General features: G+C 42.0%; 1 protein-coding gene across 3 annotated transcripts in view; it reads left to right on the top strand.

Moving 5' to 3' along the window:
• The window catches only part of RANBP3L (RAN binding protein 3 like), a 268,002-nt gene that overhangs the window by 89,094 nt on the left and 152,682 nt on the right, over positions 1–26,226 (top strand). The window contains exon 1 of one of the 3 annotated variants that reach the window (XM_078066645.1): positions 21,590–21,608. The exons of the other annotated variants lie outside the window; for them this stretch is intronic. The gene's annotated coding sequence lies outside the window, so the exon portion shown is untranslated. Of the gene's footprint in view, positions 1–21,589; positions 21,609–26,226 lie in introns of those variants that run through there. 3 annotated transcript variants of the gene reach the window in all.

The following is a 26,226-nucleotide window of genomic DNA, read 5'->3' as shown; positions in this document are numbered from 1 at the left end:
AGTTTTAGTTAATATTTTGTTAAAAGGCCAGGCACTAAAATAACATGTATGCACCAAGTCCATGCATCATGCCAGATTATTTTTGAAATCTAGACAATATTGAATTCTGCTCCAGTATATTCATTTATTTGAAATAACAGAGTAATATTAAAAGGCACTACCTATTTTGTGGCCATGATCCAGACCTTTCCAACTTTCATTTCCCACTGATCTCATGACATCTTGTATATGTTTTATTTGGCCACTGAGTGCTGTTCAGTACTCTGCAAGCTTACCTAAGGAAGGAAATCCATGTGTGGAGTATCCATTATGTTAATAATATATTCTCTGTGGGACTGCAGTTCTTTTTTGATTTTTATCAATGAAGAACTTATGAAGCACTGCTCCTTACTTTATGCCAGGAATTCCATTAGACACAATGAAGATACCAGGGGAACAAGACGTGACAAGATCATGGAGTTTGCATTCTGGTGTAGCTAGGCAAAGACACCACGTAAACGAACCCAATAATCAAAGGTTGAGCCAAGGGTTTTAAAGGAAGAGAGGAGGAGCTGAGGCAGAATAAGGTGTATGTGAGGGTGTTTCCTATTCGAGATGAGGTGACCAGGAGAGAAGGATGCTCTGAGGTAAGGACATTTAAATTGAGGTATAAAGATGATAAGGAGCTGGCCATGACAAGAAGGGGAGAAGAACATTTGTTTTAGGCTGAGGGAATGGCATGACTAATGGCTCAACCACAGGAAGCAACTTGCTAAGAATTGAAAGAAGGTCACATGGTTGGACCATAGTGTTCATGAGAGTCACGAGGTGGGGGGAAGGGTGGCATTCAATGGGTATGGGCAAATCACTCAGGGCTTTTGAGGTCATGGATTAGACTTCGAGAGAGCGATATGCTTGAATTTATGTTTCAAGGAAACCTAAAGCAGAATATACACCAATGTACTAAAATTTTTGTTAAGCGAACAGTGGACATTTTAGAGTGCTTTTAACTATCTAAAAAATACAGATCATATATTTCTCCTTCTCTCTATTCCAAACATACAATATCCTCCAATCCTATGTGAACCACTGGGTCTTGGTGAAATGTTGTTATTCTACTCCGTGTTTTATATGTGAGTCCCCACACCTAGGCTCTCTCTGACAGTCTACTTTGAAGAACAGCGACAGCCTGGGGCACACGTGAGGATTTTGAGGTCAAAGTCTACCTTCTACAGTCCTGGAGCTTGCTTTGGGGGTTTACCCTAAAATCCCCCAACATCATGGCCTTTCCTTCTTCCAAGCCCCCAAATCTTCCTCTGATCTCCATTCCACCCGTTCTTGAGCCTAATTCACACAGAAATCCCTGTTAAAGTGTTAATAGGTAATGATCATGTTAAATAAAGTGCGTTGAAGTGTGATCCTGACCAAAAGCATTTTCATTTTGAAGACAATTCTTTCAGGCAGTCTTGGCACCTAAGGCGTAGAGAGAAGAGCCATAGGGTGAGTAGGTGGGGCAAGAGGAACTCCTGCTCTGGGTGCTTCTAGAGGGTTCCCCATATTAGAGGCACATGCTCAAAATAAACTTATTAAGTCATACATGGGTATCTGTCCCTTAGGATTCTGTGCTCAGTGTTGGCACAGTATGATCCATACCTCTAAACATCCACTCTTGTGACTGACACCATTCAGGCCCCAGGGAAATGCTTTTCGCATCTCTCACCTTGTGTTCCTGAAATATCGGCGGCTAGGTCTAAAGATTTGTGGGTTATTTTACTACTGAAGTCAAAGATAGACACTACTTTGATATGTAGGAGGGATTTGAGCAATGAAAGAACTGAGGTATGACAAAATAAATTATCAGTTTTTCAAATCTCTCCTCTCAGAAAGCATGAATTCAAGAGATGCATCATTTTCCAGTAGTGCTGAACTTCCATTTTCTTGCTCTTCTTCATGCTTCAATGAGTAGTTCTTGAGGTACTCATGAATTAGCATAATACCTTTAACACTTGCAAATGGCAGTTCATCAAATAATTCATGTAACTCTGAAAGTCATATTTATGTCAGTACCGATGTAACGTGCATGAAGTATGATGGTGATCCTTTTTGTTGGCTACTAGATGAACCCTGAACTCTGGAAAAGCAAAGCTTTGTTTTTATAAAAAATGTTTAAGAAAAATGTATCAAATTCTCACAAATGAAATTTAGAATTTCAGCTTTCTTTGAATAATTTGAATTTCACATGTTGATATTTCAATTATAATTTATATTTTGCCTTTTAATTTTAATAGACAATTCTGAGTACTTCAGAAGAAAACTGACTTCTTTGGAAAACTTATAAAATAGTTTTTTACTTTTCTTTTTTTTTAAAGATTTTATTTATTTATTTGAGAGAGACAGAAAGAGCCTGAGTGGGGGAGGGGCAGAGAGGGAGAAGCCAACTCCCCACTGAGCAGGGAGCCCAATTTAGGGCTGCAGCCCAGGACCCCAGGACCATGACCTGAGCCAAAGGCAGACGCTTAACTGACTCGGCCACCCAGGCGCCCCAAAACAATTTTTACTTTTCCAAGTATTTTGCATTTATTATAATTTATAGAATTTGATGAAAACCTGTTTAAATTTTCTAAATTTTGAATTTTAATCCAAAAAATTTTTAATCTTTTAGATTATTGAGAATGAGTACAAATTACAATTATGATAGAAATTAAAAATATAAAACTCCACAAAAGCGCAGTTCAGAGAAGAGAAAAGGCTATAAAGGAAAAATTTAGTAAATCTTCAAAGAAGCCACCTGCTTAAATTTTTAAAAACTGTTAAAAAGTAAAGTGAGCAGGCTTCCATTGGGTATGACCCACATGAAATTTGCAAATAGGACATTACAACCTCTTTTTAAGTCAGGTTTTTGAGGTATAGTTTACATGTAGGAACAGTCAACCTTTTTAGGTGTTCAGTTTTATGTGTTTTGACAAAATATATATACTATTATGTAACTGCGACCCCAATCAAGATACAATGTTTTCCATCAACCCATGCCCCATGCCCCTTTCTAGTCACTCCCCTCACCCACCTCTCCCAGTTCCCAGCTCCTGGCAACCTTTGATCTGATGTCTATCCCTGTAATTTTGTCTTTTTCAGAAAGTCATGTAAATGGAATTCATACAGTATATAATCTTTTGTGTCTGGCTTCTTAGCATAATCCTTTTGAGAGCCATTCATGTTGTTGCAAGCATTGATAGATCAATTTCTTTTATTGCTAGGTATTATTCCATTATATGGAGGAACTACAATTTGTTTAGCCATTCACCACTTGATGGACATCTGGGTTCTTTCCAGTTTGGGAAGATTATGAATAAAGCAGCTATAAGCCTTCTATACAGGTCTTTGTGTGGCTATAGTGGGCTAAGTAGTTGAGTTACAACTTGGACCTAGGTCGTCTGATTCCAAGCTTGCATGTTCAACTTCTAAGTTATATTACGTGAAAACAAAATATGTAAGTAACTCCTAGTTGACTGAGAATATCTTATACACAGACGGCCTTTTGGAAAAGTTGACTTGCCCGTGTGATGGGCATTAGATGATAGCCCAAATTTATTAGAAGGTAAATTACCCATTTCTCTTGGGTAAATACCTAGGAGTGGCTTGCTGGGTCATATGGTAAGTGTATGTTTAACTGTGAGAAACTGCCAAGGTATTTTTCGAAGTGGCTGTCCATTTTGCCCACCACCAGCAGCGTGTGAGAGTTCCCCTTACTGTGCGTCCTTGCTAGCACTTTGTATTATTAGGTGGTTTGTTAGCCTCTTTCTTTTAACTTAGCCATTTTAATAGGAGGACCATTCTCTAATTACTGATCAAAACAGTTAAATTGAGCAAAAAAAAATTATTCTCATCAACAACACAACTTGAATAGGTCAGATGAAATCTTGCCATTTCTTACTACTGGTTAAAATGATAAGAATATGGGCATTTGTTCTCCATTTTTCTCTTGCCCAGGGCCCACAAATGACAGTGGTGAGGCTTTACTCACTACATCCTGTCCTTCTGCTCCAAAGTTGACTCTTTGAGCAGGTGTGTTGCTTTGGGGTCTGAGAGCCTGCCTTGTGAAGGACAGCTACCACCTCCCTCTGCAGCACCCTCTAGTGGAGGTGGAGACTTCAGGATTCAACTTGTCCTCCCTGGCCGCACGGCCCCCTCTTCCCGAGGGCTGAAAGAAAAGTCAGCATGCCACTCTGGGAGGCTTGCATAAACTTGGACATAACATTTGTCATTTAGTCACATACAATTTATCTACCAGTAATATTTTATGTAAACCAGACTTTGAAACAGACTGAGAAGTATTTGGAAAAAAAATCGAATTCCTTATCATTGTGATATAAACAACTAAAACTGGTTAACCAGTTTTAGGTCATATTTCTGAGATGTAAAGTAGCAGAGATCTGTAGTTAAGTAATATGACAATTGAAAGAATATTACAATTAAATTTTTGCACAAGGTTACAAGTGTCTATGGAAATTTTCGTACACACAAACCAGGTGTGTAGCTTTAGGGGTGTCACATGCCACCCAGAGAGGCTGCCAGCCCCTGGTCTAGAAGACAGGACCCGGGTTTAGGTAGCTTTCTCTGTAGGAGACCTAGCATGGCTCCATGGGCCACCTGATGGGATGGCGAGTGATGCCCTGAACAGTCTGTGAGCAGCTGAGCCTTCATTCCCCAACTGTCACTATGAGAAGCCTTATGGGACGTAGTAAATGGTAGCATGCTCTATTTTTCCATCCCTGGTGAGACCTTGCATAGGGTTTCCCATCAGCAAAGAGTTCAGCTTTAGGATCCTGAAATCCTGGAAGCAGGGCATTGGAGAAACCCAGCCTGTGATGGACATTGGGCGGCCTCTCTTAGTAGGTGAGGGAGAGGAGGTGAATCTGAAGCTATCTAATTTATCCTGACAGATTCTAAACTTTTTAGTAGATTGTAGAGAATGCCATGAGGGAAAAATGGACTTCCTCATTTTCAGATTCAGCAAAAAAAGGCACTCAATAGATCAAACTGTTGCCTCTTCCTGCCCACAAGAATGTGTCCCCACAGGAACGGTGTCGTTTTGTCATCTACCAAATGCAGGCTGGGGTAAAATATTTCCTGACTTGGCATTTGTGGAACCTTCAAATATTTAAGGGTACTCGCCTCTCCTCTCAGTTATTTCTTCCCTCAAGGATCACAAAAACCTTGAGAAATGTCAAGCTTCCTTTCCATATTTTCTTTACTGAATTCAAGATCACAACTTTTTTTTTTTTAGCCCTTCTAATAGATTTGGGCTATCATCTAATGCCCATCACACGGGCAAGTCAACTTTTCCAAAAGGCGGTCTGTGTGTAAGATATTCTGGGTCAACTAGGAGTTAATTACATACTTTGTATTCACTTAATATAACTTAGAAGTTGAATATGCAAGTAGTGGAATCAGACAACCTAGGTCCAAGTTGTAACTCAACTACTTAGCCAGCTATTATACTCTCTTAAAATCTGAATGTACTGCCAACCCATTTCCTTATTTATTTATCTTTGAAAGTGTTTGACAGCTTGTGTTATTACTTTCATGTATACAAACAGTTAAAGCACTTTCAAAGGTAAGTAAATTTACCCAGTTGGTCTCACAGTAAGTAAATACTTTTATTCTTGTAATAAAATGCTGTATAGTCGGGCAAGGAACTTATCCTCAATGACACTTTTTCTTTAAACAAAAACTTTTTAATTGAGATGTAGCAAACATAAAGTGTATCAATCTTCGTTGCACAACTTGGTGAGTTGTATACACCCACATAATCACATTAATTATTATTGTGTTTTGCTCTTGGAAAGACAAATATACATTTAAACTTCAACTGCCTGGTGGTTCGACATGCAAAGCACGCAAAAAGAGTGGTATTCCAAGTTACATCTAGAATACTTAACTATAAATGAAAGTGAATATTCAGCTACTAGTAAAATTCCTCATGACAGATTTTGTTTGTATTGACAAAAGATTGACATCGTTACACAAAATCTATGTGACGTTAGCCTAGATGATCTTGAGATCGAGTATACTATAAATTTTGATCAAATAGTTCTCTCCATATTTGTCTGTGTTACACTGCTCAAATATGTGATCTACATTCTTAAGTGCTACTACAAAGCCGTTGCCATATCAAATGACTCAACAGCTCATCTTACACTGAAAACAATACAAAGGATTGCCTGAAATCCACCTCTCCAACAGTCACATAATTAGTGGGACCTGGACAATGGTGAAGATCTGGATTTCACAGAATAACGTGAAATTATTCACACTGATTTTGTCATTCTTTGGCCAGTGAAGAAGACTGAGAAATAAAAATTAGCTTGGGTGGTAAAAAAAATCTGTCCTGTCTTTCATGTGACTAGAATAAAAAACCAAGATAAAGCTAGTTGCAGAATTAATAGAAAACAATATTTCCTCCAAGGACATGCTTCAAATGTCACAATACCTCCTTTCTTTGAGTGACCACTGCTTTCTTACTTATTGAGAAACTTTACTGTTGAACTGAGACTGGTTAAGAAAAAAACATCGCACTCTTGCCCAGAGGATTTAAGTCACTTTGACACAGAGGAGCTGTCTTAGTTTCCAATCCAGGGGCAGAGCTTGAGATAAGAGGTGTCCAGACTCAGCATTTCACATCCATCTTAACCTTGTAGTTTCCAAGGAAACGAGACCCTGCTTTCACTTTGCAGCCCACACTTGATGTTGACTTCTTTGAGTTTATCACAATACCACTTCAGTTAAATTATACTTAATTCTACCTTTCCCCCAAGCCCCAGAATAATCTCTTTTCCTTTGTCTGGTGCCATATTCCATGATTCTCTGGTGTGTGGTTTCCCTCTTTCCAGTGGATCAATAAATCTGCTTCGGTTGGCCTGTGGGTTTGTTCTTGGAATGCTTAAGCTGATTAGGCTCGGACAGTAGATTTCATTATTCCTGTTTTCCCAGATAAGGGAAACGAAACTCAAGAAGGTTAAATAAAATATAAGTGGGGTCATGAATAATAAGTGGTCACAGAATTCAAACCAAGATCTGAAGTGTGATGAATGAAGCCCCCATCCTTTCCCACTACACCATGCTGACCCTCTACTTTTGCTTAACAACCCAACCAATGTGAAGCCACATAATCCACTCATGCCATGTATCTCTTCTTCGCCATAGCTAGTATCCAGTTCTGACACACACCTCTGTTCCTCAAAGTATGGCTTCAGTTTTATAGTGTTCCTTTCTGCCAGGAAGCTGAATGAGCCATCTAACAGTTCTAAGCTCCTTTCTTCCTCAGCCACACCAATCAGCACATATTTCTTATTTATTTATTTATTTAAAGATTTTATTTATTTATTTGACAGAGAGAGACACAGCGAGAGAGGGAACACAAGCAGGGGGAGTAGAAGAGCGAGAAGCAGGCTTCCTGCAGAGCAGGGAGCCCGATGCGGGGCTCGATCCCAGGACCCTGGGATCATGACCTGAGCTGAAGGCAGATGCTTAACGACTGAGCCACGCAGGCGCCCTAATCAGCACATATTTCTAACAACACACTCCGAGTTTTCACAGTTGCACGCCTGTGCTTGTGCTACTCCCTGACCTTGGATTCCTTGCCCATAACTCTCTGCCTGTACAAATCTTAAATCATATCAAAGTTTTTACTGCAGATATCAGAAACCATGCTAGTTTACTTTAGCAGACAAGTACAAAGAATATTGGGTGTTTTTTCACAGAAACCATGAACAGTTGAACCTTCATTGCCCAAACTGTCATTATGAGAAGTCTTACAGGATGCAGCAAATGGGAGCGTGCTCTATTTTCCCATCATTGGTGAGACCCTGGGTAGAGCTTGGGTAGGTAATATGTCACAGAACTTTGGAAGGACCAGCACACTGACTTGAAGGCTACTCCACGGGATGGGTCCAGGATAGGCAGCAATGCTGCCAAGGACACAGGTAACATAGTTTCCATCTTCTCTGACATTAGGGAGTGCTAGACCCTCTCTTGCTGCTGTTTAATAAGCTGGGGGTCCCTCACAGGGACTAGTCAGGTTGGCACCTTATTTACATCATGAGCTTCCAATTACACGGCTGAATTCTCTAACCTTTGTCTATGTATTATTACTTTCTGAAACATCAGCCTTTCGGGAGGGCTGTGGCTCATTGTGGGCACATGCTGCAGAATGATTCAATTACTTGGGGCCCTTCAGGGTTGAATGACCTGCCAAGACCAAAGCCCTTGTGCTAAACACTTTATGAGGAATGCTGGGGACAGCCAAAGGGATCTGCTGGACCCTACAGTGGTCTCCTTTACCTCGCACCCCCAGCTTGAATGCATGCTGAGTGGAGTAATCCCTTTCCTGGCCCCTTTCCTTGTCTCATAAGGTGGGCTCCCTACACTTAGAAATAGCTTTCATATGAGTGGTCTTTTGCTTGTTTTATTCTTGTGATTTTGGTTTTGAAAATAGGCCCAATGTCTTTGGCCAGTGGGTATAATTTCAGTGGATTTGATGGATATGACAAATAAAAGGAATGATGAATATTATGTAACAGCTGGTGGACTCTGAATGGTTTTGGCTGTGATTCTGGAAAAGAATGAGGGAGGGATATGGTTACACACAAAGGTGAAGTTTGAATGGAGCCATCCTAGCTTTCTTTTGGATATCAATATTTCAGCAGGAGGCTAAAGCAGAATGGCAGAGAGACCAACGCAGTCCCTCTCCCGCAGGCTCCCTGCCTCTCTCACAGGACTGAAGAAGTTTCCAGACTTGAGACATTCTTGCATGTTTCTGGCAAGGCATCCCTTCTTCCCTAACCCCCAACACCCACCTCAGTGGGCATTATCTTCCTCTGTATAACTCAGTTACCACTAGACACCCAAGACTGCCTCCTCATTCCCCATTTCCCAGATTCTCTTTTCTGGAAGATCTGAATAGCTCCTTAAATGACTCCATCTCATACTTTTCCAGAACTCAAAACTCTTCCCCTGTGCCTCTGAAATTCAATGGATAGACAGGAAACTCTTCTTCCTCATGTTCCTTTCACCTTCTAGTCCTACCTGGTTCTTCCCTAAGGACCCTGCTCCCTCTGTAGCCCCCTGTGAGGGTAGCTGGTTTCTCTTCCACATCTCTTGGACCAGTGGGCCTACAATAGGACAGGTATCCTCTTGGCTTCTTATTGCTGCTTTCAAACCATGCTCTTCCATAAAAACAGCACTGAAATTCTTAATATTGGACTATATCATCTGCCACTTTCCTTTTGGCAACCATTTACTCACTCCAGTGTCACTTCCCCTCATTCCTGGCTCACTGTCACTTTCTCTGACATCATGTCTACTATGTTCTTGGTGATTTCAGTATCCATATAGATGAATCTTCCAGTTCACTGGCCTTTCAGCTCCTTAACCTCCTCTCCTCCAAACATCTCATACTCCATCCTGCCTCAGCCATTCACTTGCATGCACATACCACATGACCCTGTCTTTACCAAGAATCTTATCCCCTCCACTATCTTAATTTCAAGATCCCATTATCTGGGCACCACTTCTTATTTTATTTGCTTCTACCTATGTCTTCCTTCTCCATCCCACTTCCTTGCCTCCTCTTTATGAGTAACCACTATCCCTAATTTTGCACTTTTAATTCCCCTGATATTTAAAATGGCTTTATCACATATGCATGTATTCCTAAACAGTATATTGTTTAGCTGTTTTTGTTTTGGAACTTTATATAAATGATGTCATACTGCAAATAGTGATTTGAAGTTTGCATTTTTTATATGCTATTCTATACACAAAATGTCTCCATGTTGTTGTGTGCAATGGCCGTGGTTTGGTTTTATTGCTGTATAATATTCTGTGGTGTGAATACAACAAAATTTATTCATTCATTCCTCCCAAGGCTCCTTCCAGCTTTTTGATATTATTAATTCTGCTGCTATAAGTAGTTTGTACATATCTTCTGATGCATATTTGCTAGAGTTTTTCTAGGAGTGGAATCAATGGGTTCAACTTTACATGATGCTATGTTTTTTTCTAAAGTAAGTGTACATCACTTCCATTATTCCACTAAATCCTGATTTTAAAAACTCTTTGCCCTCACCAGGACCTATAATAATTGACTGTACTATCTTCTTACTTTCTTCAATGTCTATTTACCCAGCCTATAGTCCATGGTCTGTCATAATAGTCATTCCTTCATATACACCCTCAGTTCCTCTGCCTCCCCTTTCTTTGTCACGCTCATCTGGCAAAACCCTAACTCTGACCACGGCCAAATCTCTGTACATGCACCCACCCAAGAGAACGTGATTGCAGGTAACTTCACAGCCAGGCTGGCTGTTCTCACTTTACATTCATACCACTCATCTCAGCCTTGCAGTCATACTGTACTTCCTTCGTCTACTAACTCTCCCATGCTTCTTTCTTATACCTTCTCCTCTCTCCTCAAACCTCTGTCACTTCTTGCTGCATCCTCACTCTCAGCAGATGACCTTGCTCCCTTCGTCACTGAGGAAATAGAATCAATCCGAGAAGGTGCGCCATTGGCTCTCACTTCTGCCACGTTCATCTATGCTCATTGTGTTACCCAGTGCTAGGTAACAAAGCACTCTAAAACTTAGTGGCTTAAATAACGTCATTTATGATCTCACAGTTTCTGTGGGTCAGGAACTTGGGCACAGCTTAGTTGGGTCCTCTGGCTCTGGGTCTCCTAGTATCTTCCTTTCGAGTGCTCACATACCCTGATCAGTAAATAAATAGGCCAATTATGCTCCGGCCCTCAAGGACAAGTACTTATTACTAATAATGAGCTGGATGAGAAAGGCCACACGCACTCTCCTCTTCCTATGGAACACACACTAGGCAAAATAAATTTTGTACTATTAGTAAATTGTAAAACTCTCCCACATTAAACTATTTTTTCCTTAAATTACCTTTATGGTATTAGAATAATTAACAGACATCTGGAAAAAGAAAGTGGAATTCTTGCCTCACTGGAGACCAAAATAATTTACAGATGGATCAGTGATTTAACTATAAAGAAAATAAAGTATAAAGTACAAAGTACCAGGGGAAAAAAAGGAAATAATTTTTCTTATCATCTCACAATAGGATGAAAAACCTTCTTGAATAGAGTACAAAATCCAAAAGTCATATAAAAAAGATGGGTAAATTTGATTCTATAATAACAAAAATGTCTACAGGGTGAGAAAAATAATGAACAAAATGAAATGACAAATTACAAACTAGGAAAATATTTTCAACTTACAGACAAAGGATATACAATATATATAATTTATATATAATTTATACTTTGAAAACACTTGACTAATCAATAAGTAAAAGATCAATAATAACCTAATAACAAAGCAGGCAAAGGATATAAACAGACAATTGGAAAGATGCTCAAGTTCACTCAGTTAAAGAAATGGGAATTACAGCTACAATGAATACACATACTTTGTGTTAGACATCATGCTTTGCGTGGATTATATACAAACATGTTTATATATTACAAATATTTAACTCATTTACTCCTCTCAACAACCTTATGAACTAGGTACTATTGTTATTCCCATGTTGTAAATAAAGAAATTGAGGCTCAGCAGTTTGCTCAAAGACAGCTAAAAAGTAGCAAAACCACTGTGCTTCTCACTCTTTTGCACATGCAAAAAGTGATACAAGTACAAGGATATTGACTGCAGAGCATGGCACAAGGCAAACACTGGGTAGGCGTTGGCTCAATAAGTAAATAAGTGCTGCTTATAATAGCAAAGAAGGGCAACAATCTACATGCCCCAGGAGGAAACGGATTAAATAAATATGGTACAGTTAAAAGAATGAGCCACTGAGTGCATCCATAGGGAATAATCTCCAAGATTGATTACTGAGAAAAGCAAGATGCAGAAAAATATAGATGACATGCGTATCAATTACATAATATAAGGGACATATTTGTAAAAGTGTGGTCCATCTCTGGACGTATTCACAAGAAATTCATAAGGAAATTTGCCTCCCAAGAGAAGAACTAGGTGGCTGGCTGACAGAAGAGAGATGAAGAGTACTTTTCATTATATTCCACCCCTCCCACATTTTTTTTTGTTTGTTTTCATGTGTGCATCTGTTACCTATTTAAATGAATGAAAAAAATTAAAAGTGAAGTAGTGATAATTTTAAAAGAAATAAAATAGTCTATAAGCAACAGTATGGAAAAATATAGTATTACAGCATGAGCTGTTCCTTACTGACTATATTTAAAAGAACAGGAAGGAGTGGTTTTATGTGCAAAAAATAGACATGGTCCAGGGATGTTAATATAGCATAGAAGCCAGATATTCTGGATTCATCTCTTGCTTTTGACTTTGACTGCTGGTGCCTGAGGCAAGTGAATTAAGCCAGTCAAATCTGGATAATAGTACTTAATGATCAACCTTACCTCTGCATTGTGAAAACCAATTACTCGATGTTGGTGAAATGCTTTGAAGGTGCAACATTCCAGGGTGCAAGGCAGAGCCTGTTCAGACCTGTGTGCTGTCATGGGAACTAAGACTCTGGAGTCAAGGCTTTGAGGAGACTTCCAATCACCATTTAGTTACACAAATGTTTTTAAAGTGCCGGTGCTTCCAAATGTTTCTTAAATGTGTGTGCCCAAAGTATTAGCTTATTTCAGCTGAGTTTTCGGCAAACACTGCCAATGGTCCAGTGAGTACATTTTGAATATAATGATTTCAGGAAAATGAGTTCTTTTCAGAGAAGGGCAGTGAGGCTTAAGACATCACAGTGTACAATTCAATAAGGAAACTGCAAACCCTTTAGAAATTTACCGTGAGTTAGGGGCTGATGTTGGCTTTTTAACAACGTGTATTAAATGAATCTATAAAAATATAACATCCACAAGCAGCAATGTATAGTCTAGGAAAAGAAAACTAATGGAAATGAGAATGTTGGTAGATAGTTCTCCATGGGTCTCTCACACCGCTGCTCATCTTGCAAGCAATGCAGTGACTATCCTTCCGTCTGGAGTATCTTTTCAAGGATGTTTGTGGAGTTAACAGCCTTGGAAGACAGAGATAGTGTTTTCCTCTAGAGCAAAGACAGGTTTGCCAACTGTGCTTTATCAAAGATCGAAGTTCTCTAAATTCCACGTTCCTTTCCTGTGGTACAATACAGTATATCTAGTTCTTTTCACATCACTCGTGGTAACTGGGGCTTGGGTCTCCTAGTATCTTTCTTCCAAGTGCTCACATAACTTGATCAGTAAATAAATAGGCCAGTTTTGCCCTGACCCTCAAGGACAAGTACTTATTACTAATAACAAACTGGGTGAGAAAGGCCACACACACTCTCCTCTTCCTATAGAAAACATACTAGGCAAAATAAATTTTGTACTATTAGTAAATTGTAAAAATCTCCCACATTAAACTATTTTTTCCTTAAATTACCTTTATGGTATTAGAATAACTAAAAGACATCTGAAAAAAAGAAAGTGGTAACTGGGGCTTGTGTCAGTATGCTGATACTCTGGCTACTGCTGTCACTATGAATAATAGACTATCTTTTGTCTTTGACCCAGGAGTTTCGTATCTTCTACCAGCATCCGTGAAACTGTGATCAAGTGACTTCTTAGCTTGCAAGTTGAGTAATATCTCAAATTCTTCATAGTTCTTGAGAGAAAAGTACTCTCTAGATCGCTGCTATACAAGTGTAAGTCACTCATGTGAGCCACATACATAATTTTCAGTTTGACAGAAGCCACATTAAAAGGCTAGAAACAGGTAAAATTAATTTTAATAATGTTTTATTTAACTCAATATATCTGAAATATTATCTCAACATGTAATCAATATAAAAATTACTAATAAGCTATTTACATTCTTTCTTTAGTACAAAGTCTTTAAAATCTGGGGTGTTTTTAATACTTATAATACATCTCAATTTGTACTAGCAACATTCCAAATGCTCAGTAGCCACTGAGTGGCTTTCATTTTGGACAGTGCAACTCTAGACTGTAAAATATGGTAAAATGAAAGTAAAAGTTTTCAGGCCTGAAATAGATTTTTCTTTTTCTTTTTCTTTTTTTTAAAGATTTTACTTATTTATTTGACACAGAGACAGAGACAGCGAGAGAGGGAACACAAGCAGGGGGAGTGGGAGAGGGAGAAGCAGGCTTCCCGCTGAGCAGGGAGCCGGATGCGGGGCTCGATCCCAGGACGCTGGGATCATGACCTGAGCCGAAGGCAGATGCTTAATGACTGAGCCACCCAGGCACCCGAAATAGATTTTTCTTTAACAAAAAAAAAATTAAGTCCAGAATGTCAGTGATATCACTCATCAGACCTGTCACTCCGGGGACTCTGAACCATGTCCCTCATGTTCCAAAATTTAAGTCTGACAAACCTGTCAGGAAATCCTTCATGCATTATTTAATCCTCCTGTGCCCTTTAAGGTACATTCAGGATGGTTGGTTCTTCTGCAGCTGCATGTAATAAGATAGGAATGTAGGATAAAAGTCATTAAAGACAAATTTGCTACCAATCCATCAAGCCATGCCTTGTCCTCTTGTTTCCAGAAACTGAAATTTAAATGTACCTTCACTTTTTCTTTAATTTTCTCCTTTGAGAAGTTTATCTGCCTAGCTAGAGGAGGAGGGAGATTCCTAACCTCAGCCCATGTGATACTACTATTTGAATCAGAGATGAGTACTTAAACAATTTTGATTAAGGAAAAATGAATGACTTTAGCCAGACTCACTTTGCCTCAAATTTGCTCATCTGCCCTGCCTAGTCCACAGGGTTGCCACATGATCACACGGAATAATAGCAGCCATGGGGTGTTGGCAAAGGAAGGGGGAGAGCCTGAGAAGTAAGCTGCACTGATGATGAATATAATCTGTACTTACTATAAATTTTTTGCTGAACAGCATTCTTCAGACCTCAGAATCTTGCACGGGTTTGATTATGGTAAAATAAAGTAGATAACTGCAAAACTTTATCTTTGGGGCTGAGGAGATGTAACCCAAATAATACTGAGATTTAAAAGCAAGAAATATGGTTTACAAGAATCACGCACATTGCTCCTCCTATATCCTCAAAATCCTCCATAGATGGAAAAACGTAGAAGTTAGAGAATTTTGTTTTAATGTCTAACCTCATGAAATCCAATGTTCAAGAAAAGGACTTGAATAAAAATGTTATGAGATTTCATCTAAAATTTATACAACAGAATCCTTTTTGGAACAATATTGGCACAGGGAAAAGACGCTTAATCAATCAAACTCTTTGTAAGGGTCCTGTAACATTGGCAGTGGATGAATTAAAAAATGACCTAAGGTGTGGTCAAGCACCCTACAGAACAGTATCAGTCCTCAGATCCCAGACCTTAGACAACTCAGGGCCTCCCCATGGGTCTGTGGAGGAGACAATCTGAGTCCCAATATGAGCACAGGGGAGGATTCACCTCCACATAGATTTTCCACCAACTGATGACCTATTGTTACTCATGTCATTCTATTCCATTACATGAAGCTGGCATTTGGTCTAAGACTCTCACAGAGGCTCTGCCTTTCCTTCAGAGTTCTATTTAAGAACTGTTACCAAGGTGCCTCGGTGACATTGTGTCCTCTTTTGTGTGTACCCTTCTCTTTTATCCAGCACCCTGACTTCCCAACCCTCTCCTCAAGAGTCTCTTCATTTCTTCTATTGCCGTGTGTCCCAGTAGCACCACCCTTTGAGTTTCATACCTAGGCTTTGGCCAGATCCTTCCCTGGTTTTGGACCTCACCCATGTTGACACCTGGTCCCTTCCAGACTCAGCTTGCCCTGCTTACCATTTGGCTTCATTCGCTACGTCTTTGGGTAACAGGCATGTCACCCTGCATCACCGCCCAGTTGGGTGCTCTTTTAGGCAGCCGTTAACTTTGCAGGCAGCGGCTCGTTCCTTGTGTTAGACAGTCTTTCACTCTCGTTTTTCCTCTGCTGTTCTCTCTTTTCTCCCTCCAGTGAAATGACAGTGAGCTATAGGAAAAAGCCTATGGAATTTGGAGTTAACAATGACTCCAGTTTGGATGCTGAATATTGAATTCCATGGTGCCACCTTGCTGTGCAACCTTGGCAATACTTACATCTAAGCTTGGCTCTTCATCTAGAAATTTGGGATGATAACAATCAGTCCATAAGTTTCTTATGATGGTAAAAAGATGTGTGAGGGCTAGTGTGCAAGAGCCAGACATAAACTGACACATGAGCATGGCATGTTTGAAGGACAATGAGCTGAGTGTTCTAAAATCAATTGACTTTTTGTTGGCCTGACTCTTTCTGCCTGAATTGGATTTTTTTTTAAAACACATATCTATCTTCTAACTCCTGCTATATTATATTACTATGTCTTTGACATGGTCTGCTTTATCTTTTGTATTCCTTTCAGTAGTGCCTTGACCATCACAATCAGGTATTTCTTGGCTTGAGTGGAACAGAGATTTCCTGCTGGAGTCATGGCACATAAACTTCCCAAAAGAGAACTTCAGATGTTGGGAACCCTTGTAGGTTTTTGACCAGGAAATCCATAGCATGAAAGAAAGTTGTAGGAAAACCTGATACCAGTGTAACAGAACTGCTTGGAAGCAGGGAGGCTAGTGGTCAGAACATTTGACAGATCTGAGGCCCTACATCCTGTCGTCTGTGAGGTTTTGTACGAATTGTTTAGCTCTTCAGCTTTCATTTCCTTGTCAGTATACTGGGGATATTATATCTTCCCCACAGCACTGACAGGAGGATGTATGAGAGAATCCATGATACTGGATTATCACGGTATCTGGTATGGAGGGCCTGCTCAACACACATTAACTGTGAGGGTCTTAATGTTTCCTTTAAACATCTTCTGAAGCTGTTCTCAATCCAGAGTGTTCCTATTAAAATGCCAATCATATCACATCATTCTGCTCAGAGCCCTCCAATAACCCCTTCCATTCAATGGGAAGGTCACGATCCTTGCAGACACCAACTCAAACGCACTATTTCCTTTCTCAGCTCTATTTCCTTTTTCCCTGAACATGCAAAGCCTCTTTACAAAACATTTAATTTACTTATTTGGTATGCTTACTGTCTATTATCTGTCTTTCCCTACTAGAGTGTAAGCTCCGTGAGGGAGGTCTATTCTGTTCACTGTTAGGTCAGTGCTCTAGATTAGTGCCTGGCCAGTGTAAGTGCCGTTTGTTGAATGAATGAATGAATGAATGAATGAATGAATTTCCCACAGTCAGAGGTAGATGGTCTCTACCTCTTCTAAGGGCCTATATGACTTTGATGGCTATTCTCTTATGCTACTTATTATAGTCTAAATTATGCTGTGGTATTTTGAGATTTGCCTCAGTCCCTTAACCAGAGTGTAAGCTCCCTGATTGGGAATGGTGTCTTCTACCAGTTTGTTACCCCCAAAGCCTAGCACTCAGTCATTAGTGCTCTTTTTGGGGAAAAATACCTCTGGAATTCTGGACAATGTTCTCTGTCTTCACCTCACTCCTCTCTTCACCATTTCTTTACTAAGATTAAACCTTATTATCAAAAATTAATTGGTTAAAGATCTGGTCTTTCATTTTCAAGAGCAAATGAATTTAATAAATACCACTTAATAAAATCCATTAATAAGTGGTCAAATTTAATTTCTGAACATAATACTTACATTTTTTCTCAGGAGAAATAAAAACTCGTGCAATGGCCACCTTCTTTAACGTGGTGTGAGTATCAGAGTGAGACGGATTCAGTGGCAGAAGCAGCTCCACAGTGGGCCCCCTCTCCACCTGTTTCCCCTTCCCTCCACGTGGCTGCATTGCACAAGGATGGAAGTCAGGCTCCCGCACCCTCTCCTTCCCCCGGGCCGCCTCCGAGCCGCCTATCCTAAAGCAGTGTGACTTAAGGGCAAAATCAAAAGAAGTGAAAAAGAGCCATTTAAGAAAAGAAGCAGACAAAAAATACAATTCTCTCTCTCTCTCTTTTATTACCTAGGGAATTACAAAAATGTGCTTAAAAGGACATTTCTCTTATTTGGATGCTAACCTTCCTCAGCTTTTTGCCCAACTCGTGATCCCAGTAACTGATGTCTATTAAAATTTGGGCTTGTGTAAAACTAAAGAAGAAATTCCTGAACTTGAGCTTCCCACACAAATAGCATGAACAAGCCCTCAGGCAGCATCTATGGCGTTGAAGAAAGAAAAAGAAGGGCCCTCTTGCACCTCTGACAGAGGCACACTGAGAGTCCCTGGGACCTGAGTTCATCACTGCAGCCCCCGGGGACCTCCTGGAAGGCAGGTGTGCAGAAGGCAATGTTTACTTGCTGCCATCCTCCTTTCTCAACCCTGAAGCCCTGTCACTTTTATTTGATATTTCTATTTGAAACTCTTGTGTTCTCCTCAGGACCCCCAAGGGCACAGGGAGGTCTGCATGCTTCTCTTGGTCCCTCAGGGGTACACTGCCCTCTGTGACATGCTCAGGGACTCACGCTTGGAACGACACGCATTTCCCAGGCTGCTGGGCAGACATACTGGCCGGAGGGCTGTGGGCTTCAAAGGCCCGGATGAGCCCCTGTGGCAGGTCAGCCCCTGGAAGTGCCTCGGATGGGAACAGACACCTGGACAAACACAAAGGAAGCAGGATGGTTCTTTTTTCCTGCTGCCCATCTCCCTGAGCGAAATGTGTCAGAACTACCTTCTCATGGCTCACAACATAAAGAGGATTTTGTGTTGTTGGGGGCCGGGGAAGATGGTGCATGTTGGATGAGAGGCTTCTTGGTGCTAGTCTTTCATCTTTAGACTCTGAGCCAGCCAGTGCATCTGGACCTTGCCGTGTCCAGCAGGGGTCGGCCCCTCATTGGTCCCTTGCCCTGTCACAGCTAACTCTGCCTGTCATGGGAGATTCTCAGCCAAATGGCCATTGACTGATCTTCCACAGAGTGTGTATGTATCACTTTTCAAAAGCACTGGGCTCAGTGCCTGATCCCGTAGGAACACAACAAATATTTGTTGAACAAACAAATGAGAAACTCTAGAACAATTCTAGAACAAAGCTATATTTTGAGGAGTTGGACCATTTGTCTCTGATGGGATTCTTATCCTCCACCCCCTGACCTCCCAAAAGGCAGACTCTGAAACACGGATGTGAGTGAAAATAGTTCATTTGGGAAGTGATCCCGGAAACACCGATGAGGGAATAAGGAAGTGGGACAGGCAAGGGAAAGCAGCCAACAGAGGCTGCCTCATTTAGCAAATTGCCTCTGTGGGCAACTGGAGCGTAGCCCTGCTGGCGAGCTCAGGGAGGCACGGAGGGACACCCTCCTCAGAGGGACCTTCCCCAGAGAGTGAAGGGGCCCAGGTGTGTAGGTATTACCCTTCAGCTCCTGTCAGGCATTGACAAGGACGGCTCTCAGGGGCATCGTCAATCCCAGCCTGCTTTGTGCAGAGTGTGCTCTGGGGCCACAGAAAGCCTCCCAGCAGTTGGAAGTCAGGCTGGTGGGCGCGTAGATGGTGGAGGGCATTTGCAGTGTCTGCAACACCATCCCACCTACTCCAGTTTCCTTTCCCTCCATGTCCTCTGTACGATTAGCTGTCAGGGGACACCGAAGGCCACTGGCTCCTCCAGCCCTAAAGATAACAGTAAGTTCCAGAGACTACAGCCTAGTCAGACGAGTAATCTTCACTGTCTTGTTACTATTATATTGGTGGTGTGGCTAATACACATATGCATTTCAGCAAACCACAGGCTCACTTTCTTGCAGTTCATTTTGGTCGCCTGTGATTCTCTTGCCTTTGTTTCCAAATCTCAACATCTGTGTTTTAGTACTCACGGGATTGAAGAAACAATGCTTGCGTTTAAAATTGAAAGGGTTGGGAAGTTTAAAGAATAGTAGTGTTATTATCATTCAGAGGAATTGAACATATTTAATGGCATTATCATGTCATTTCCACCCAAACCTGACATATTGGACCCATGACAAACCTTAGATATTGTTTAAATGAGCTCATTTTATAGACAATGAGACCAACCAGCAGAGAGGTGAAATGATTTGTCCAAGGTCACACAGCTGGTTAGAGGCAGGACAAGATGAAGGCCTCCTCGCCCCGTCCCTGTCCCTTTGCCCTACTGCTGTTTGCTCTAACCATCTCCAAGGTGTTAGTCTTCACAAAATCTCCAGGAGGTAGGGGTCTGGGTAGTCAAAAACTATACACTACAAACTTTACCCTCCCCCAAAAGTAATTTCTTTGATTTTTTTTTTTTTTAAATAACTGATCTCATCTTGGTCCTAGAACTTCATTCACACACACACCCCCTAAAGTTTCAGTGTAAAATAACGGAGTTTCCCAGGAACTGATTCACGAGGCTAATGGTTTTACTTTGTCAATAGCCCAAAATGAGTTACTTACATTTCTCATGTTCATGCAGAAACACCTTTGCTGGCCTCCAGTGCATCAAAGCAACCCTGGCCATCTGAACATTGGTGACATTTATTCTGAGTGTCCTCCATCTCCATGGAAGTTCCAGGTCTCTCTTCTGTTTACAACATTGGAGATCTTTTTAAGAGATATATTTTTTGACATAGTGTCATGTTAAATGATTACCATCCTGTGACACATCTAAAAGAATAAACCGATCAGTCTGGTCCAAGCAGAGAGCTGACTGTGCAAGAAATAGGAGGCAGGGGGAGAGCCAGGGTGTTGGGGGAGGTGGGGTGAGAGGGAGAGCAGAAGGAGGTGCGGGAAGGATGCTTAAAGCATGAGGGACTTCCAAGAAGGGCAGGCATGGCCAGGACTGAGCAGCAACCCAGTGTGAGGGCCCTGGGAGATTGGGAAAGGGAACTTTGAGTAGGATGGAGTCCAAAGGCATGTAGCAGAACCACTTCCTATGCAGTGACCACTGGGGGCAGGGTTGGGGGTGGGGGGGGATGATGCTTAGACAGGCAGAGAGAATATTGAGGCTGGTGCTCACCATCTTCAGAGCCAAGAGGTGGCCTTCTAATCCTGACTGCACTCACATGGGAGCCAGACCCCCTCTCCTGACGCCCATCCAAAACTCATCATGCCAGGCACAGATGGCATTACCCATCAGTGCCCAAGGGCCAAGGGGTAAGTTTCAAGGCCTGTGCAGTCCTCTTGGAGCTGTGATTTCCTTTGATTCTCTTGTTCTTGTTCTATCCGAGTGGGACTTCTGTTCCCATTCTGAAGGCCACTGTTAAGTCCTATTCACTCTCAATGGCTCATTTAGTTCAGTGGGGGTTTGGGTTTTTAGAAGGTTTCCTCTTTTAAATTCTTTTTTTTCTCCCCCCCTCCTTTCTTTAAAAAGGGGTCATAAAGAGCTTTAAGATGCCATGCATGAAAAGCTCTGGATAAATGCAGCTTGTACTGGATTGTAAAATACTGTATTGTTCCAAGCTTAATTCCTTGTGTGAGACTGGAATTGGTAATTTGCTCGTCCTGAGGCAGAGGCCTAGCAGCGGGTTGCAGACTGAGCGCAAGGATGGGCGCAAGGATGGGCGCCCCTGGGGACCGCAAGGGAAACCGGAGGTCTCCAAGAGAAATTCTCCTTTTGGTCCAGATTTGGTTTTCCTGACTTTTGCATTAAGGTAAAAGAACATTTTCATGAAAAAAAACATAGCTCTGCTCTCTGAAGTGGCACTTTGGGGGCTGGGTCGGCTGCTATCTATGGTCACACAGATTTCTAAATCAGAGAAAGGACCTCCTCCCAACCTTCCTGCTCTAAAAACTCTCCCTGGCTAGTTTGTGTGTGGGGGGAGTCCCCCACGTCTGAGTGATGGAGACAGTTGGCTCTGAAGGTCCTTTTCCCTCCCTTGGCATCCAGGATGAGAGGCTGCCCAGTTTCAGACCAGCAGGATGACTGAGTTTCCCTCCCATCTGCCATGCTTATCCCTGCCTCCTTGTCATTGACTCCTTTGGTCCTTGCCTGGAGTACTCCTCTCCCCCTCTTCTTCTCTGGCTAGATCGTGCCTCTCTGCTTTCAAGCTACCCTTCTTCATAAAACTCTTATTCCAACTCTGCTGAGCTCCCTCCTCTCTGATCTCTGCGGTAGCCATAGTCATGATTGCACATTTTAACCCCCAGCCCCTTGCAGAGCAGCTTACAGAGCATTATTTGTGACTGGAGGATGTCTTGTTTTAGGGTCACACCTATCACCTTAAGTAATTTATAGAAGGGTTTCTTCTAAACAAATCCCATGCTATCTCCACGAATAATCCCAGGGAATTCTCTTTACTCTCCTTATTCTCACAGTATCAGTACTGAGAAGGGTTGAGTTTGCCATCTCTGGATCCAATTATTAAAAGCGTTCATCAGAGAACGCAGCCACTAACTGGGGGTCAGAGAAGTTCCAAGTATCTCCTGCCCCCAGCCTTAGCCCCGTGGGATACCAAGAGTGAGGTCTGGGCCCCCTGGACGTCTGGGCATGAAAAAGTAAACAGATCTCCCAGACACGGAGCTCCCACCCCCCTCCCCATCGGGAGCTGTTCATGTGCCCGTCGCTGGCCAGGGGCTGCCCCTCTGTCCCAAGCTTCCAGCTGCTTGATTCAATTCCTTTCCATGCCTTCTTCCTGCCTCACAGAAATAGCAGTTTTATAGTCATGTCATTTTGGCACAGCAGAGATTTCATGTTAAGAAAAAATAGAATTGGTGCTGGGTCATTGCTATTGAAACTATCACACCATTTTACACTTGCTCTGAAAGGGCCCTCCTCTCAACTCCCGCTCCCAGGCTCCCCTCTCTTGTGTAGCCTTTTGTGCGGCTCCTTTGGTTTTTCTGCTCTTCAGATGTGCACACAGTTTAAATAACATTCCTTCCTGAATTTGTCCCTTCATTTCCCCAGCTTCTGTGCTTGGGGGCTCTCCAGCTCCCATCCTTTTTCTTTCTTGCTAATGTTCTCTCCTCCATCCTTTGTGGACAGGCCAATTTATTCAGCACTGGCCTCCCCCTTCCTCTCCTCCCTGTTTTCCATTCCTCACACTCCTCCTGACAAACACTCCCCAAACAGTGTGTGTGTGTGTGTGTGTGTGTGTGTGTGTGTGTGTGTGTGTTTGGGATCTGGGAGAATAAAATCTATTCTGAAGAATAGATATCCCTGAAGAGGTGGGAAGAAGTTTCTCCTCCTCCCCCACAATTTCTCTTAAATGTCCAGTGTGGCCAGTCTGGACACAGGCTCAATTTTATGCATAGGTTAAGGGCTGTGTGATTTGCAGGGTGCTGGGAAGGCCACATCAGCAGGCACTCTTGGTTGCCTGCCCATCAGCCATTTCTCCCTTTCTCCTTCCTAACTGCACCCGGACTTTGTTTCTCATGTGCCTGCTGCTCAGCCTTGGGCTCCAGAGGAGGTGGGCTCGAGCCCCATTGCTGTGAATCATGATTGGTCTAACTGATCTTGAGCGTTCCATTCCCCCTTGTCCCTGATTGGTGTAGGCATGGGTATGTGAAACAAATCTATCCAATGAGAATGAAGAAGTCAGCTGGGGGCGGGGGGGCATCTGGGAAAGATTGCCCTCTATCTTTAAAAGATAACACAGAGGAATAAAAGTCCTTCTTAATGCCGTGGTATGTTGTCTGGAAGCTGTGATGTTGAGAGCTGCTATAGCTATCTTAAAACATGAGAGGACAAGCCCCAGGAAAAAGCCATTCTGCTGAGAATAGCAGAAAAGAAATATGAAAAGGAGTTGAGTCCTTGACATCCTTGTACTGCGGAAGCTGTCTTACTCTGGATTTCTTGTTTTTGAGATAATAAACCCCCTCCCTTTAAAGTCATTTGTCTTTAGTATTTTCTGTTCCTTGCAACTTAAAGAATCTTTAAACACATAGCTTTTCTGACCTAAAATGTTTCCTCTCCATATATGCCATCTCTCCCCTGTTTAGCTTGTGTGAGATACACAGATCATAATCATAATAACAATAGCTACTAATTTCATATCTCTTTTCATGTGCCAGGCACTGTTCTAAATGCTTAAAATAAAGTAATTCATTAAACCCTTATAAAGAGCTCTAAGATAAGCACTCTTATTATTCCCATTATACAGATAAAGAAACTGCAGCATAGGAAGATTGAGAAAATTGCCAAAGATCCCACAGCTAGTAAGAGGCAGTGATGCGGTCTGAATCTGGGCAGTCTGGCACCAGAGTCCATCCTCTTAACAATGACTCCATTAGCTTCCAGGAGTTGAACGGACTGGGAACTCTGGACTCTGGTTCTCCTGCGAGGGGCACATGTACTCTGTCCCCATCTGGGGTCAAGTTAGCTGCCTTGCCCTCCCTTGAATGAGGAGCACTCTTTGTACCTCCTCATGAGTGTCTCTTCTCCAAGGCGAGGAAGCCCATGCCAATTTTGTGAGAACCAGAATTGGTGGCTGCCTCACTTCTCTGCAGCTGACGGTGTTGTGGCCAGTGCCCATCAGGTGTCTGGAAATGTGATCCAGAGGCCACCATTCTTATGCATTCTTTATTGCTATCACCAGGATGAGTTGAACTAGACATTGGACAGCCTAAAGGCTAGCCCAGAGCCAGACCTGGGGAACCTTCTCCCTTTCCCCGGGCCTCAAGCTCAGATTCTTTTAAGATCCCTCTGTAACTTAAGGACCCCTGACTCTTGACCTCACTCAGTGGCCCCAGTCTGCAGGACATGGAGTTTTGTTATTAAAGGGCCTTTAAAACCCTCCTGGTCTCATCTCCTCCCACCTCCTCTGTATCCCTCAGCATCCAGTTAGGAGACAGAAGCCACACCAACTATTTTAAAAGAGAAAATTTAATATACATAACTGTTATCTAGGCTTGAAGAATTGAAAAGGCAAAAAGAGAACACAAACGTATCAGAACAGCAACGGCAGGAAGCAGCTCCCATCCTTCTGGCTGTGGATCAAAGGAAGAGGTTGGAATTACTAAAACTGAGAAACTTCGAGGAGGTGGAATTCTGAGGAGGGAGCCATACTCTGCCTGCACTGGTGGAGCAAGGAGGTATCGCTGGGGTGCTGCTGACAGGACCCTGAGGCCCCTAGAAACCAACAAGCAAGTAGGAATGAGTGAGTCAGTCCTGCCTCCTCCAACATTGCAGCTGGCGTCCGGTGCTCTCCGTGGTGGAATCCAGCACTGAGCCAGATGACAAAAGCAGCAGGCAGAGCGCAGAAGGGAGGGTTTGAACCTGAAAGACAATAGTTAATGCTCCCTCTCTCTCTCCTTAAGTGTGGTATGACCAGCTCAAGGCACTGCAAGGGCGGACATTTATCAAAGGGAATTCAATACAGTAAGAAAACTTTAATTTCGTCTCCATCCCATTTGCGTTGGAGGTATAAGACACACGTGAGGGGGCAGCCACATGGAAGAGAGAACACTCTAGAAAGGCCAGTGCAGGAGGCTTTAAAGGAGCGTAGTAGAAGCTGGTAGATGGTTTGGTATAGGAAAGTTTACCATGTACTGAGGAGGAGGGCTTTTCTTAAATTTTAGGTAAAACAAAGGAAGGAATTAGATAAGTAAGAGTTTGACACCTATTACTGTCACAGTATTGATACTGTCCTTCCAAAGATCTTTCTGAAAAAAAAAGTTGTTCTTACCTCTTGAATCTCTGGGGAGACTCCATTTCTGCTTATGGGGGGAGGAGTGATGTGTTCCTGAAGGAATGGACGCTTATTAAGGATTTCCTCTGGGCAGACTCTTTTCAGTTCTTTTACCACTTACCATCCATGTAACCCTGGTCAAACTACATTACTTCTTTAAGCCCCAGGACCCACGTCTATGAGATGAAAATAGTGCTATTTCATAGAGCTAGGAGGATTAGGGCAATACTGGAAGGCTCTTAGCCCGGTGTTCTTCATACATTGTCTCTCATTGTTTGTTTAGGTACTTTGCCCTTCTATATAAATTTTAGAATCAGCTTCTCCATATTTATAAAATATTCTGCTGGTTTAACCTGCAAAAATGGATTAATGTGCTAACATCCTTTCATGATTAAAAAACTAACAAACAAGCCTCAACAACAACAAAAAGGAACAGAATGGAACTTCTGCAACCTGATAAAGAGCATCTATGAAAAACTCTCAGCTAATATCACATGTAATGGTGAAAGACTGAGTGCTTTTTCTGCAAGGTCAGGAACAAGATCAGGATATCTGCTCTTGCTACTTCTATTCAACATTGTACTGGGCAATTAGGCAAGAAAATGAAATAAAAGGCATTCAGATAGGGAAAAAAGAAGTAAAA

The sequence above is a fragment of the Halichoerus grypus genome, chromosome 2, assembly GCF_964656455.1.
Source record: "Halichoerus grypus chromosome 2, mHalGry1.hap1.1, whole genome shotgun sequence".
NCBI lineage: Eukaryota > Metazoa > Chordata > Mammalia > Carnivora > Phocidae > Halichoerus > Halichoerus grypus.
Note: the sequence above shows the minus strand (reverse complement) of the source record. Positions and strands in the feature narration are given on the sequence as shown.